Source organism: Falco peregrinus, chromosome Z (genome assembly GCF_023634155.1).
Source record: "Falco peregrinus isolate bFalPer1 chromosome Z, bFalPer1.pri, whole genome shotgun sequence".
Classification (NCBI taxonomy): domain Eukaryota; kingdom Metazoa; phylum Chordata; class Aves; order Falconiformes; family Falconidae; genus Falco; species Falco peregrinus.
This window is the reverse complement of record NC_073739.1, coordinates 59919962-59934070: the sequence shown is the minus strand read 5'-3', so window position 1 is coordinate 59934070 and position 14109 is coordinate 59919962. Positions and strand designations below refer to the sequence as shown.

Genomic DNA, 14109 nt, shown 5'->3' with positions numbered 1-14109 from the left:
ATAAGGTAATTTTGACATTTTCATGATTGTTTCATTGATTTCACAGCTTGTGTCACTAGGATGATACTCTTCAGTATAATTTTGGCTGGAGAAGGTGTTGGATTGAAAACAAAACAAACCCTGTAGCTGCATGTTTAAAGAGTATGTGTACGTGTGAGTGTGTGAGATAACATGCCTTTTTTTCCAGACTATCAAGATGGGACAGCTCTGCAGCCTTCTGCAACAGGCTTGGGCTGTCTACCAATTAAATAAAAAAGTGCATTAATTGCTTCTGCCTTAACAAAACTCCACACTTGCCATCTCCAGGCCTTCAGGAGAAGATAACTGAGCTCTCTCCCTTGGAGTCATTCTGTTCCACTTCTGCCAGCAGACAGCTTTATTTGTAAACTTAGCATTTTGCAGGACACAGTGTGTGGTAATCTGGGGGCAATAATTTGGATGCTAATAATACTCATTAGAAATTGTTATTTATTAAGCCAGCTGACATTTAGAAAGTATAGCTTGACTTGTGAAGTGATTCTAGCTCATTGCTGAGGAGCATGCTGCTGGTTAGAGCATTTAATTAGCAACCCAAGGTCAGGGCCCCCACCGGTACTAATGAGCCTCGGCTTCCCCTGGGTCCTGCTTGAGCTCCTGCCTGGGGGCCCAGAAGTCTGCTTCAGCTCAGCTTGGGGCCATCAGCCTGCGCTGGAGCTGTGTTAGCCATGTGCCTGTTCCAGTCCCAGCTGCTGTGGGGTTGACCTGGAACCTGCCTAAATGCCTGATGATTGCTGGGCTGTCCATGGGACCCGTTTCTGTCACCATCCACATGCAGGCGGCAGGTGCTGGCCCCACAGTGAAGCTGCTTTCTGAGTCACTTCTTGTCTGGACCCCCTCAATGATGGCCAAGCTGCGCCACCTGGAGCGGCTTTAAGGCCAAAATGGAGGCAAGGAGCATTTTTAGTGACTCTGGATGTTCTTGCTGGAGATACTGCTGCGAAACTGCTGGGTTTGGCTGCCTTGGGCTGGCTGGTAGAGGTGATGGGTTGTATGGAACAAGACCAAAGCGCTGGCTGTGGCGTAACTCACTGTGCTGTCCTGGAAGGATGACTTTTTGCTCTGTCCCTGTGACACAGAAATGCAACTCAAGAAGCATGCTGTAAAGTGAACTTGTCAAGTGCTTTTGCACTGCCTTTAAAGTAAACAATTTATGTCCTTTCATCCTCATGGGTAACGCTGAAGATGAGAGCTCCCACTGATTTCTGTGAACATGGGATGGGGCTCCTGGCTGATGTGTTCTATATTACTAACTTCAGCTAAAGCTTTATGCTTAGGTAAAACAAACCCTAAAAGACAAAACTCATTTTAGAGAATAACTTCACTAAAAATAAATTTGTACATCTTTTGCTTCACTTACTTGTTAAAGTAGTGTGGTAATTTGATTCACTTATCACTCGGGTGCTTAATGTATTAGGTAACAGGCTAAGAGGAATCTTTCATGCACATTGTGGGTCCTAATGCTTCTGTATTTATTCTGTTTAGTTTTGTGGGAATTGCTAGTATTATAAAAACATAGTATTTGGTTTAAACATTTTAATGATGTGTAAAACTATGCTGTACAGCTTTCTTGGTTAAGGTGGTGCAGTGGGAAAACAGGCATTAAGAGCAGGGATCAACAGTGAATTATAAGTACATCTGGCTTTTATTAGTTGCAAACTTCAGGGCAGGTGCATTTGGGTGAAATATTTTTTGTAGTGTAAAGTGAAATTTTTTTTGTTCTTATTGAAATAGATTGCAAATTATGTTGGTCTGTACAGTATACTCTTTTGAATTTGCTTTAAATTGCATACATATGTAGCATGATCTTCTAGACTGAACAAATTAGGTAGATAACACAAAAGGAAAAACTGGAATTCATTTTTTTTCTTTTGTAGGTTTGTATGAAACTGAGAACAATCAGCCTGAGACGAAATGTTAAAAAATCTATACTGTATCTCAAGCTGTTAGTTTCCCGTGGTGTTTAGCATTGTAACTCTAAATATTTAGAGTTTTGTTTTGTTTTAACCTGCTAGCAGTGTATCCCTAAGAAAATACTTTCCCCTTCTTGTTTTACTGTTGTTTCTGAAGGTAGCCTTAATGATGCCTATGAAATAGTAGGGCTTTTTTTTATTTTATACTGTTATGCATCGATAGCAAAAGACAAAAGACTCATTGAATATATTATTTCTATTCATAGTGACATAATTGGTCATACAAACCTTCCTGAAGTAAGTAAATATTTCTTTGATTCGGATGCTGGCTGTTATATAATACATGGAAGTATCGCACAGTAGTATATCTGAAGAAAAAGCTACTTGAAAGGGATGTTTTAAGATTCAGCGGATATGTCTGTATTCTTTTTTAATTTTATTTTTGCTGGGGAGGCTAAGTATACCTAATTCCTGTTGTGTGCAAAGCCAGGGTATGTGATACGGGGATGTTATCAAACTGTTCTCTTAACAGTGTCCAAACTATTTGTTTCTCCTGTCGACTGTAAATAAAAAAAATTAAATCAGTGGGTCTACTTGGCATAGAGACTTTTTCTTTCTGAATTATATTAAAGCATTTCTCCCTTGCAAATGAGAAAGGAGCTAGAAATGAAGACTGTCATGTTTTCTTTTTTTTTGTTTGTTTTTTTTCTGTGGGGGTGGGCAGTGTCAGGGTAGTGTTTGTGTGATGCAGCCAAATTTACAGCTAGTTGAATAGGAACGAAGAAATGGATTTTCGGTATTTTTACCAACTGTTGAGGAAATCTGAGTTATTGCACAATCAGTATGGAAGAGCTCCTGAGAGAAGGAGTGAGAGCATACATGTGGTTTTCTCATTCTGATTTGTTTGGGAGGCTTTGGGTTTCATTTTGGCCATCTGCAGCATAAGGAAAGTGCACACAGCCTTTGCAGTGATGGGGCAGTAGAAGGCCTGTGGGGTTTCTTCTTGTTAGCTTTGTCACAATTGTGGTGGCAAAAAAGAGCCTTTCTTTTTAATGCAGTAATTGTTCTGCTCCGCCTTTGTGTTTGTTTTTTGGTTGGTTTGTTTTTTTTTTTTTTTTTTTTTTTTTGTCATTTCTTGTATGTGGGTAAGGAAGATCATTGCCATGCCTTTGGCAGGGGGACGGGATCTGTGAGAGAAGGCTCTTCTACAGCCTCCTCAATGGGCTGATCCTGTCTCACTGCCCCATACCACTTCTCTTTCTTAGGGAGCCCAGACTCCAGGCAAGGATATTTTCCTTAAAAGCACCGCTTAATTCTTACTGTCTGAGCAATCCATCATTTTCACGTACTTAAATTTGGTCACGCATTTTTGGGTGCTGGGATCTAAAAGAAAACAATTTGGCCTTTTTCGTTCATGAAACGTAGTCTCTGCTAACACTGTTGCATTTTCATTGCCATGTTAACTGCTTTTGAGACAGAAGAGGAAAGTTGGAGTAACCACAGCTACTTAGTAGAGTCGTTTGTTTTTGTTTTTTTCTGGAGGAATATTGTGTGTGCCAGGAATTTAGAGACCATTTTGGCATACCAGTGCTCCCAGTATGTTTTCCTCTGTCCTTGACAGCATGCTTTGTTAGGAGTTTTGTGTCGATTTTTCTGTTGTTAAACCGTTTTCACCAAGACCATTTATCTCTCTTTGTTATGAGTCTACTGACCTTCTGATGCACTTTGTTCTTTTATGTGAGGGGAGGTTCTTCATATATCCTGTCCTGATGTATGTACAAAAATGTGGAATTTGCTATTATTGTGGGAAACCCTGTAGTTCAGCATCACTGAATCAACCTTACCTTACCTTTATTACCTTATTTTATTACTTCTTGGTACTGGAGATCCGACGCTGGATGTGATAGACATGTATTCTTTGAGTGCTGGCTAAAGGTGAATAATCACTTATTAGTGGGAGCTTAGCCTGTAGATATATCCCAGGATATTCTTGGCCTTCCTTGCTGCCAGAGCTAACTGCTAGCTCATGTTTAGTCAACTAGCTAACTGTTAGCCCTGTCTGCCCAGGCTCCCAGCTCCATTTCAGAGAGCTGTGCCCTGGGTGGTCAGTGCCCAGTCTGTCCAAGGGATTAGACCATCTCAGGTACTGGACTTCATCATTGTCCTTGTTGAATTCCATGAAATATATGTGTGGGATGGTGGAAGGCGTTTGAAGGTATGTTTCATAAGCTTGTGGGGTGAACATGCTATGTTGTTTAGGTTTTTATTCCAGTCGTTTAGGAATTTTGGGAGTTATTCCCAAGTCATACCTGACTTTAAAATGTTGTTATAAATCCCAATAGAATATACAAATAATTTTAAATGTATTTTCAAATCTTTGCATAATTTGTTAGTAAAATAGAAAGAGAAAAAGATGCAATTTTGTGCATGCTTACTGATTTATGTGTTACTCATAGAATCATACAACAATAGAATGGTTTGGGTTGAAAAAGACCTTAAAGATAATCTAGTTCCAACCCCTGTGCCATGGGCAGGGACACCCTCCACTAGACCATGTTTCTCAAAGCTCCATCTAGCCTGGTCTTGAACACTTACAGGGAGGGGACATCCACAACTTCTCTGGGGAGATTGTTCCTAATTTCTTCCTAATATCTAATCTAAATCTACCCTCTTTTAGTTTAAAACATTTAGTGCTATCACTAAATGCCCTTGTAAAGAGTCCCTCTCCAGCTTTCTTGTAGGCCCCTTTTAGATACTGGAAGGCTGCTATAAGGTCTCCTTGGAGCCCTTTCTTCTCCAGGCTGAACAACCCCAACTCTCTCAGCCTGTCTTCACAGGAGAGCTGCTCCAGCCCGCTGGTCATCTTCATGGCCCTCCTCTGGACTCATCCCAACAGGTCCATGTCCTTCTTACGTTGGGGGCTCCAGGGGTGAACACAGTACTCCAGGTGGGGTCTCATGAGAGCAGAGTAGAGGGGGAGAATCACCTGCCTCAACCTGCTGGTCATGCTTGTTTTGATGCAGTGCAGGATAGTGTAGCTGGAGCACTTGTTGGTGAAGACAAAGGCGAAAAAGTCATTGCGTACCTTGGCCTTCTCCATAATCCTGGGTAACCAGTTCTCCTGTCTCCTTCTGGAGAGGGTCTGTGTTTTCCCTAGTCTTCCTTTTGATCACCAATGTACATACAGAAGCTTTTCTTGATGCCCTTCAATCCCTGGCCAGATTTAATTCTATCAGGGCTTTCTTTAGCTTTCCTGATCCCTGGCTGCTTGGACAATTTCCCTTTATTTCTCCCAGGCTACCTGTGCTTGCTTCCACCCACTGTAGACTTGCTTTTTGTGTTTGAGTTTGTCCATGAGCTCCTTGTTCATCCATGCAGACCTCCTGGCCTTTTTGCCTGACTTCCTCTTTGTTGGGATGCATTGCTCCTGAGCTTGGAGGAGGTGATCTTTGAAGGACCCCTCTTCTCTTCAGGTCTTTATCCCATGGTACTTTACCAGGCAGATCCCTGGAGAGGCCAAAGTCAGCTCTTCTGAAGTCTAGTGCTTGTGCTTGTTTTTCTTAGCTCCTTAGTGGTTATAGCAATGTCTAGAATGCTGCATTTCTAGCAAAAGAGAAGTGTCCTGGTAGTGAAATGTTACCTTACAAGTGGAGTTGTACTGTTCCAGCCACCAATATTAGTCATAAATACTGTTTTAATGTTTTTGGCTCTGTACCTTACTTACATTTTATGTCAATTATTTCTCTAGGTATTGCCAGGCGTTTGAAGTGGTTGACCAAGACCTAAGGACTTGGAACAGCGGTGAGTAAATGAAATTGAGATTATATTATTTGGTATTTTCACATGCTGTCTGACTCTGAAGTTTGACTGCTGTTTGAGGGATGAAAGATGTGCAGGAAGTTATGCCTTTTGAGTATTTTCTTCTGAGCACCAAGTTCCTGTTCCAATGACTTTTAAGCACAGATTTTAAGAGGTGAAGAGTAGGTAGTCTCAGTGACTGCTTTTGAGAAGTAAAACCTCCTCCCCACCACCACCTTGACTTAGAAAATACTGAACTAGAAATACTTCCAGCAAAATGGTTCAACCTATACCTGTTGAAGCAGTAACATACACCATGACACATTGTATTAGATGAATGATGCCTGAATCCAGACTTCTCAGAATCACACAAGTGCATACATTAAGCAATTATAAAATCAGATATTATTATAGAATATGTGGAAACCTAAGGTAAGTTAATAAATTACTGGGAGGTTAGTTTTTTTGTCTTTAAAGCCCCAATTTATGTTGGTGATTCTTAACTCCTCCTCTGCAAACTGTGGTGTCCTTTGTAAAAGTAAATAATTTTATTGATCACCTACACCCTTCTCATTGCTGATTCTTTGCATCCTATGTGCCAATTATGTACATGTTGTGACTCAAGAAGAATGCAGGAAGGAGCCAAGGAAGAGCTTTAAAAATTTCAAATACTTTTTAAAGGGAACTTTCGTTTAATAAGGCATTTATAAATATATTATTTGCACTTCCCTGGCTGTGGGCATAGGCTGCCAAAGAGAGTGTTACAAATGCAGAGATAAACTCACCAACTGTTGTTTGTACTTAATAATAGTAGTAGAAATAATAATAATAATGATAATAAAAATGGTAATACTTTAAAAAAGTGACTGCATATTATTGCCAAGAGGTTGTTATTTAGAATAATGGAGTATTTCTATTTCTCTGGTTTCCATAGCAGAGACAATTTATGTGAAATATTTTGTATTTATGAGATCTTGTTTGTTTTCAGTGCTGTTGGCAGAATATTTTAAGTTTTTAGCCCCCATACATGTGGTTGCATGTGCTGTTGACTTTGGTGTCCAAGAACCAAACACAATACTGTGAGAAACTCTTTTCTTGCTTTTGCCTTCTTTTTTGCTTCAATGACTTCTGAAAATTATGTTTGTATAGTTCTAAGAGTACCGTTTTGTTAAAACTTTGAAGGAATTTATCAGTTTAGAACATTTACCTTTATGTCATTTTATATTTACTATCTCCTTTCAGTTTCTGCTTGTATTTTACCAGGAAAAGCAAATAAATAAATTTTAAGTGAATTTGTTGGTTATTTTTGGATAGTTCCTTTTTGCCTACTGTTTCTCTACCCTGGTGCTCCCATCCTCCACCCTCTGACAATTCTCAGGACTAAGCTGTGTCGTCCTTCATGGTGTCATCAATGCATAAGTGGAATGAATTGATAGTTCCTGTGCACTTTGCATCCACCTTATTCCTCCTCCTTGATAAGAATGAAATTTGTTCTTTCCTGCTTCTGAAGTGTTTGCCGGGGCATTCAGGAGTCCTCAGAAATAAGTGATATGTTTTCTGGTACTTATATTAGTTCATTTAGTACTGTAGAATGGATGTTACAGGTCCTTGCCCACTTTGAATGTGTTCAGTTGTCTAGGATGTTGATGGTCACAGTGGATACCAGAAAGACCCAAACAACATTCAGGTTCCCATAGAAAAATCCATGTTTTGCCCTTGCCCTTAAGTGTAGTCTTCATAGGAGCCACATTAAATTTCAGGATTGTGAAGAACTGTGCAAGAAGGAATTCGAACTATATTGAACCTCACCAACCACTCTTGTCCTTGCTGAGATACCTATATGATACATGTATATATGGCTTATTTTACCGATGTGCCAGTGTGACACATTTATTCATGTTCTCTGTAAGTTAAGCGTTTGACAGGGCACTAGTTTGCCACTATGTTGGAACAGATGCGTTAACTCAAGGGTACCACTCCAGTGCACGTATTGATCCCACAAAAAGCTGAAACTAGTTTCTTTACTAGTGTACAATGGACAATTCTGGTCTGTGCATCTTCACTTGTAGGATCTGATAATACCATATGCTTGATGTTCAGAAATCACTTGTCTCAAACATTCTGAAAATAAAAGCTATCCTGTCAAGCTCAGCATACCTGTTGTTTAAGGGAAATTTAAAGAAAATGTACTCAGTGTTTTTTAAAGTAACCCTAAAACTTGCTTGTGACTGCTGCTTGTTGGTGACTCAGTGTGTTCAGAAGTAGCCTTATAAACAACTCGATAATTCATGTGATGCAAGAGCGCTGATACTTGGTATTTTATGATTAGTGTGATGACTGTTGTGGTGGGATGCTCTGATAGGCAGCCCTGATTCACTGGAGAATCAGAAAATACATGCTTCTTCTTGCTTATCTTCTAAAAAGAAGATAAGGGCTAATGAAATGCAGTTAAAATGATGTTTCTTTAGAAACTAAGGAAGTATTTAAGAGTCCTGTGGAACATGGAAAAAGCTGCAGCACTGGCTTTTGCTAAACTGGAACCTTGCTCATATTATGGATTATAGTGAAATGATACCATAGGAAACTTCAACAGCAGTTGCTAGTGGACAACTGAATTGTGTACTCCATGGTAATCCATCTAGCATTGGTACATTGTAGACAAGTTTATATGGCTTTATTTAATAACAAATACAGGTATTCATTCTTTCAAGTTTGATGCTTTTTAAGAATTAAAGAGACTTCTTACTAACTTTAAATTGCTTCTTGGGTAGTGTAACAGATAATATGACCTATTTTATAGTGTCTTAGACGAGTTAAGACCCAGTAACGTGCCCCAGACCAGTTAAGAGGGGAGCTCTGTAATGCTTAGCAACAGAAGAACACCACTGGCATGTGCATTAGGAACATGAAATTAACTTAAACAATGACTTGAGCAACCATCAGCAGCTGTAGGTGGGAAGCCAGTGTAGAGGGTTAAGTGTAGTGGTGATGGTGAAATTGCACAGTTAATAAGATGAGCCCTCTGCAGATCTGATATGTTGAAAGAAATTATAACTTTCCCTTCATAATGGAATATATGAATAATATAGTTTTTCTCCAGATGTGTTGAAGAGCACAGAAAAGGCTTAGTTGTCTGAGTTTTCTTCACAGGCATTGTGTAAGTTGTCTTGGGGAAACATTTGAAAGTAGGCAAGCACTTAATTCCATAAACATCTTCACTTCAGTTGCAATAAAATAATTAATAAAATTGTAACTGGAAGTGAGAAATAAACACCTGAGATAAAATGTAAAGGGTAAAATTACCTTCTGATAAGCTTTTAAAGAAATCTTTGGTATTTTGCTTACTCTTTCCTCCTCTTTTCTCCCCAGGGTTTCGGTTTAATTGTAAGAGCATTCACGTACTCCCTGACTTGGATGTATGCTTCTGTTGTTGCAATACGAGTATGATACAGGCTTATAATTCCTTTTCTAATAAACATGAAAAATAGACTCCAAAATTATTAGGCAACAAATCACCAGTTGTTATATGTAAAACTAAAATACTGTTGATCAAGATTTGCCTGCTTCATGCAGAGTTGATAAGCTCCTTCCAGGACACCCACATCACAGCTGACAGTGATCCGCACTCTGGTGAGATACCTCAGCAAAGGTCAGATGCTGCACTAGATGTTGGTGTTGGACATCTCTGGAAGGCAGTAGGTGTTAGTCTGGTTGTGGAATGTTAGCCTGCAGACTCTGTCTCAGTCCCTGAAGATTTGGACGTTTGATCCCCTCTTTTAGCAGGTAAGTTTTACCAGCCACTTGCCACTGTGTTTGCCACAGGTTGATACATAGGTCCAGTTCTTGGACAGTGGACTTTTGGCATCCCAGCTACTCTGGAGTCTGCCGGCTGATGTGATAAATGTGCTTCTGTGTCACATGACAAGAAATGATTTGACCAGCCAGTCTGGTTCCTCTTCAGGTAATAATACTTACTAGCTTTCCTGCATAGGGCTCCAGATAGCGCTGGAGGCAGAGGGTTGTGCTTCTGGCCTGGAAACAACTCTGAGAAAAAACCATGAAGGAAAGCAAGCAGAGTGTTTTTCTGGAGGTTTTTTCTCACTTCATGATAACTTGCAGAGAAAGGAAAGCTGCGGTTTTCTGAAGGTGTTCTAGCTGTCATCCATGTGCTGAACTTTGCCTCATGACAGTGCTTTGTGACTTCAGGAATTATGTTTTAGGTTTCATCATGATGAAGCCCTGCCGTATCTTAAGCCCAAAATAGAGAGTTTGGTAATAGTTCTGAGGTTACTGAAAGGTCCCATATTGTGTTAATCCCATATAGTCACAGCAGAATACAAATGGGGACAAGGAGTTGGTCTTTGGGTTTTGTTTGGTTTGGGATGTATGGTTTTGTTTATATCAATAGAGTCTTGCACTGTGTACATAACAGCACAGAGGCAGAGTGGATTTTTTAGCTCTGGAGGCAAAAAACAGAGCAGTAGCCAGTGTTGCTGGTTTTACTTGTGTTTGTTAACAGCCAGAGTAACTAGGAAGTTACATATTTGTACTGCTTTTCCTCTATGAGCAACCTCTTTTCTGTGTCTCTGCTTTGCCTTTTTTTTCCTTCTTTTTCATATAATTTATCTTTGTTTACTTCTTTGGAGAACTTTAAGGTGATATTAAAGCACTAATCCAAAATTCCATTTAACTACTCCCATTTAATAGAAACAAAAATAGCAGTGGACATTTTTCTATACTTTACTTTTGTCCATTATCAGAGTGGGGAGAGAAAGGATGAGTTACTGAGTCAGGAAAATATTAAAGTTTGGTGCTCTTTCCTTGGGAAGACACTGGCAACCTTCAGATGCTATAAACAACATTGAACTGATAATTTGCTTATGGAGCAGCAAATACAATGGCTAATTTTATTTTTGTTATTTCTGGAACCTAGTGCAGTTCTTGACAGGAGTTGCCATGCCACAACCAGAGAGTAAATAGCAGTTGCAGCTAGAGGAAGCAGTGTGTGGCGTAGCAGATAGAGCTGCCTGTCCTTACTCTTGCATTTGATTTCTGCCTCTGTTACTAACCTGCTAAGTGATGGTAGGAAAGTTAATTAATTTTTTACTCTTTTTATCTGTTTGGATTGTAAGGCCTTTTGTGCAGATGTACCTCAGTTTATCTCACTGGGCTTTGGTGCCTGTGGAGTCCTTCAGTTGCTGTAGTATTACTGTTTCTACTTGCAGAGTTTCTCTCATGCTGTGACATTTAACTCCCAGGGACTCACTGTGTGAGGTGGAATCATCAAGATGCCTGAATATTCATTCTGCAAGAATAAGCTAGTAATAGTGTTCAGGGCATAGTTTAGCATTGCATCTGTTGCACAACTGCAGGCTGATGCCAAAAGTCGCAGTACTGCTTCAGCCTGTTCTTCCCCTCTCTCACATCAGCCCCCAGCTCCAAGGTGAGTTCGGGGTAAGCTGCTGATTCAATAAAAAACTGGAAGGAAAACTACATCAGATAACTACACTGGCCTGGCTTGTCCTGTGGCTGAGAAATTGCTAGATGTAACACAAGGGACGAAGAGGGGAAAAGCAGCTGGAAATAGGTGGGGAGAGTAGTGCTGTTTCTTTCAGCAACAGGTCATAAATACACCAGATGAGACATAGTATGAAAATCTAGGCTTATTAAGAGTTGCATTTTACAACCAGATCTTGAAGGTAGCAGAAGAATGACTTGCAATGGATGTGGACAGCCCAACTTCAGTTCTGCTGCTACATATTCTTCACTGGACATACTTTTTTCTAAAATAGCTTTATTATCGGTTTTTCTGAAGTAGCAATCATCTTTGTGATCCACAGTACAATTTCAAGGCATATTTCTGATGTCTAAATATAACTTCAATTCTATTTAATTTTAATCAAATTCCACTTAATCTTGCAAATTGAGCTGACAGAATTTGCTCTTGATGTGATAAATTCTGCAGATCCTGTATTCATAATTTCCCCTTTAAACTCTTGTCAAGAAACTTCATTCTTCCTTGAAAATGGCTTCTGTAATTTGAGTTGACTCTTTGAAGGGTGGTTTTCACCCACTGCCCTTTCTCTTAAAAAGGTGTACACTAGATTAGATTGGTTTCTTTGATCTTACTTTCTTTGTGACCCTCATGTAATAAGATCTTGTTCTGAAGGACTTGTCTTATCTTACCTGCTTGTCCTAAGTGACCGTGAAATAAAGGTGAGTAGGATGGAGGAAAAGAGAAGTGAAATGTTAAAATTACTTTGGAAAATGTAGTGTCTAAGTTTAATTGAGGACCTTTTACACAGAGCCCACACATGCTTGTGAGGATGTGAGTATTTCCTGCCGATTGCATTCACAGGTGAGGTCACTGAGTAAATTCAGCTAAGCAAGAGGAGCAGTTCAGCAGCTCAACAAGCAAGCATGCCTCTCAGAACACTGCAGTCCCCTGGCTCTGAAGCTGTCTGTATGACTGACCTAACCAGTGATGTTGCTGAAATTTCACATCTGTTATTTCTTACTGCCCACTTTTCTGGCAACAGCCAGTCTTCATTTTTTCCATTATAGGCAGCTGCTGGAACTAAAAAGAGCTTGAGCTCATTTTCAGATGTGCTAAATAGACTATGTTTTACCTTTCTTTTCCCTGCTTCTTTCTACCACGTACTACAGAACACTGACTTCAAAAATGTAGGGTCTGTTAGTTACGCGCTCTTTAGTTGTTTCTGAAGATAAGCAGGTACGTTAGCCTGTGCATGCAAATAATTTATTATAAATAGGGCCATCATGAAGTCTGGGAAAAGAGATACACTTACATAGAAGCTATCAGTGAAAGAGGAAGTCTATATACAGTGAGAAGGACTGATTGTCAGGAATCACTAATATTACTGAAACCTGCTTTCCTGCCCTGACTGGGATTAGGGCTACCTTACACAGAAAGTAGTGCAGTGCACAGAGCAGTGGTGGAGGCAAGTACTTCATGTTCAAGTAAAATTGAACTGCTTGAAAGAAATAGTTCCTTTTTCGTTTCTTGAGGCTGACTTACCCTTTTTGTCTACATCTCACAGAGGATTCTTCTCTTACATCCTTCTGGCCCTCTCTATCTTACGCTATTGGAGCTGTTAGATTATTTTCCAAAGCTATTAAAAAGAGGGAGGTATTACAGCCTCTAAGCAAGCCTGCAGATAGCATGTTGGTGGCTGCTCAGACCCATGCGTCTAAATAATTTGTGCAACTGAGGCATAATAAAACAGTATTATTTTTTTTTCTGTAATAATTTATGCAGATAGACCATGGAAAAAGCATTCAGTGAAAGTTTTGAACTGAGAACTGGGCTGCCTCGTCAGCAAATATTACTAGCTGAACTTTTTATGAATACTGGGGAACTGCCAAAATCCCTACTTCAGTGATTTTTAGAACAGCATGAGATCAATAGAGATGTGACTTAATCAAGGACATCTGATACATGTAGACAGGATCCGTGACACTAAGAGTCCTTTGGTCTGATCATGCCACTGCAGTTCTGCATAGGGGCAGTACTTGCCTCAGTCTGGTAATCACAGCACCCTGCAAGTAATGCAGGACTTAGGACAAAGAATAAACAACAGCAAGAGAATATTATTGACTGTCAGTGCAGTGGAATAATGGCAGGAGTGGATGTGAGGAGGTGAGGTAACAGATCAGACCCAAAGGTGAATATTGTCTTATGCTATACATACCAGATAAAATGTTTCATGATGCCCATGAAAAACGTCTTTAAAATTAGTATCTTAGTGTTTGAAATACTAGAATGGTATTCTGGTGACAAACCATTAATATTCCTGTAATGCTGTAATGGAAGAAATTGCTATACCAAATGTAGGCTGATGATTTTCTTTCATTTTGCACTTTTTAGATCACTTTTAGCAAAATAGTTTTGTTTAGTTGGTAGACGGTTGTAATTGTCCTTTACTGGGTCATGTCATGTTTAAAGCCATTTCTTAGACAATTAATACAGGGACATAAATATTTTCTTAAAGATTCTTTTGGGGGTAAAATTTAACGCCATAGAGAATGAAAGTTTGTAGTCTCTAAAGATTTGTAGATTTTACTAAAATAGGAAAAAAATCCTTCCCTGCAGATAATTATTTTTTTCATGTATTGGAAAAGTTGAGGCTGGGAAGAACAAAAAGAAATTCTATACTAGGGAGGTTGAAAACATCCCTTGAAATCCAACAAGTTTTCCAGATTGCGTTGAGCATATTTCTCTCTGGAAATTGGATACCATTCATATCCTTTCCTGAAACTGTTAAACCCATTAGGAGTATGATAATAAAGTACCCTTGCACACATGTATGTGAAGATGACATTATATTTAATGCAACTAAAG

General features: G+C 39.5%; 1 protein-coding gene across 1 annotated transcript in view; it reads left to right on the top strand.

Moving 5' to 3' along the window:
* The window catches only part of LHFPL2 (LHFPL tetraspan subfamily member 2), a 125555-nt gene that overhangs the window by 57253 nt on the left and 54193 nt on the right, over positions 1 to 14109 (top strand). The window contains exon 2 of the mRNA XM_055790426.1: positions 5698 to 5750. The gene's annotated coding sequence lies outside the window, so the exon portion shown is untranslated. The remainder of the gene's footprint in view (positions 1 to 5697; positions 5751 to 14109) is intronic.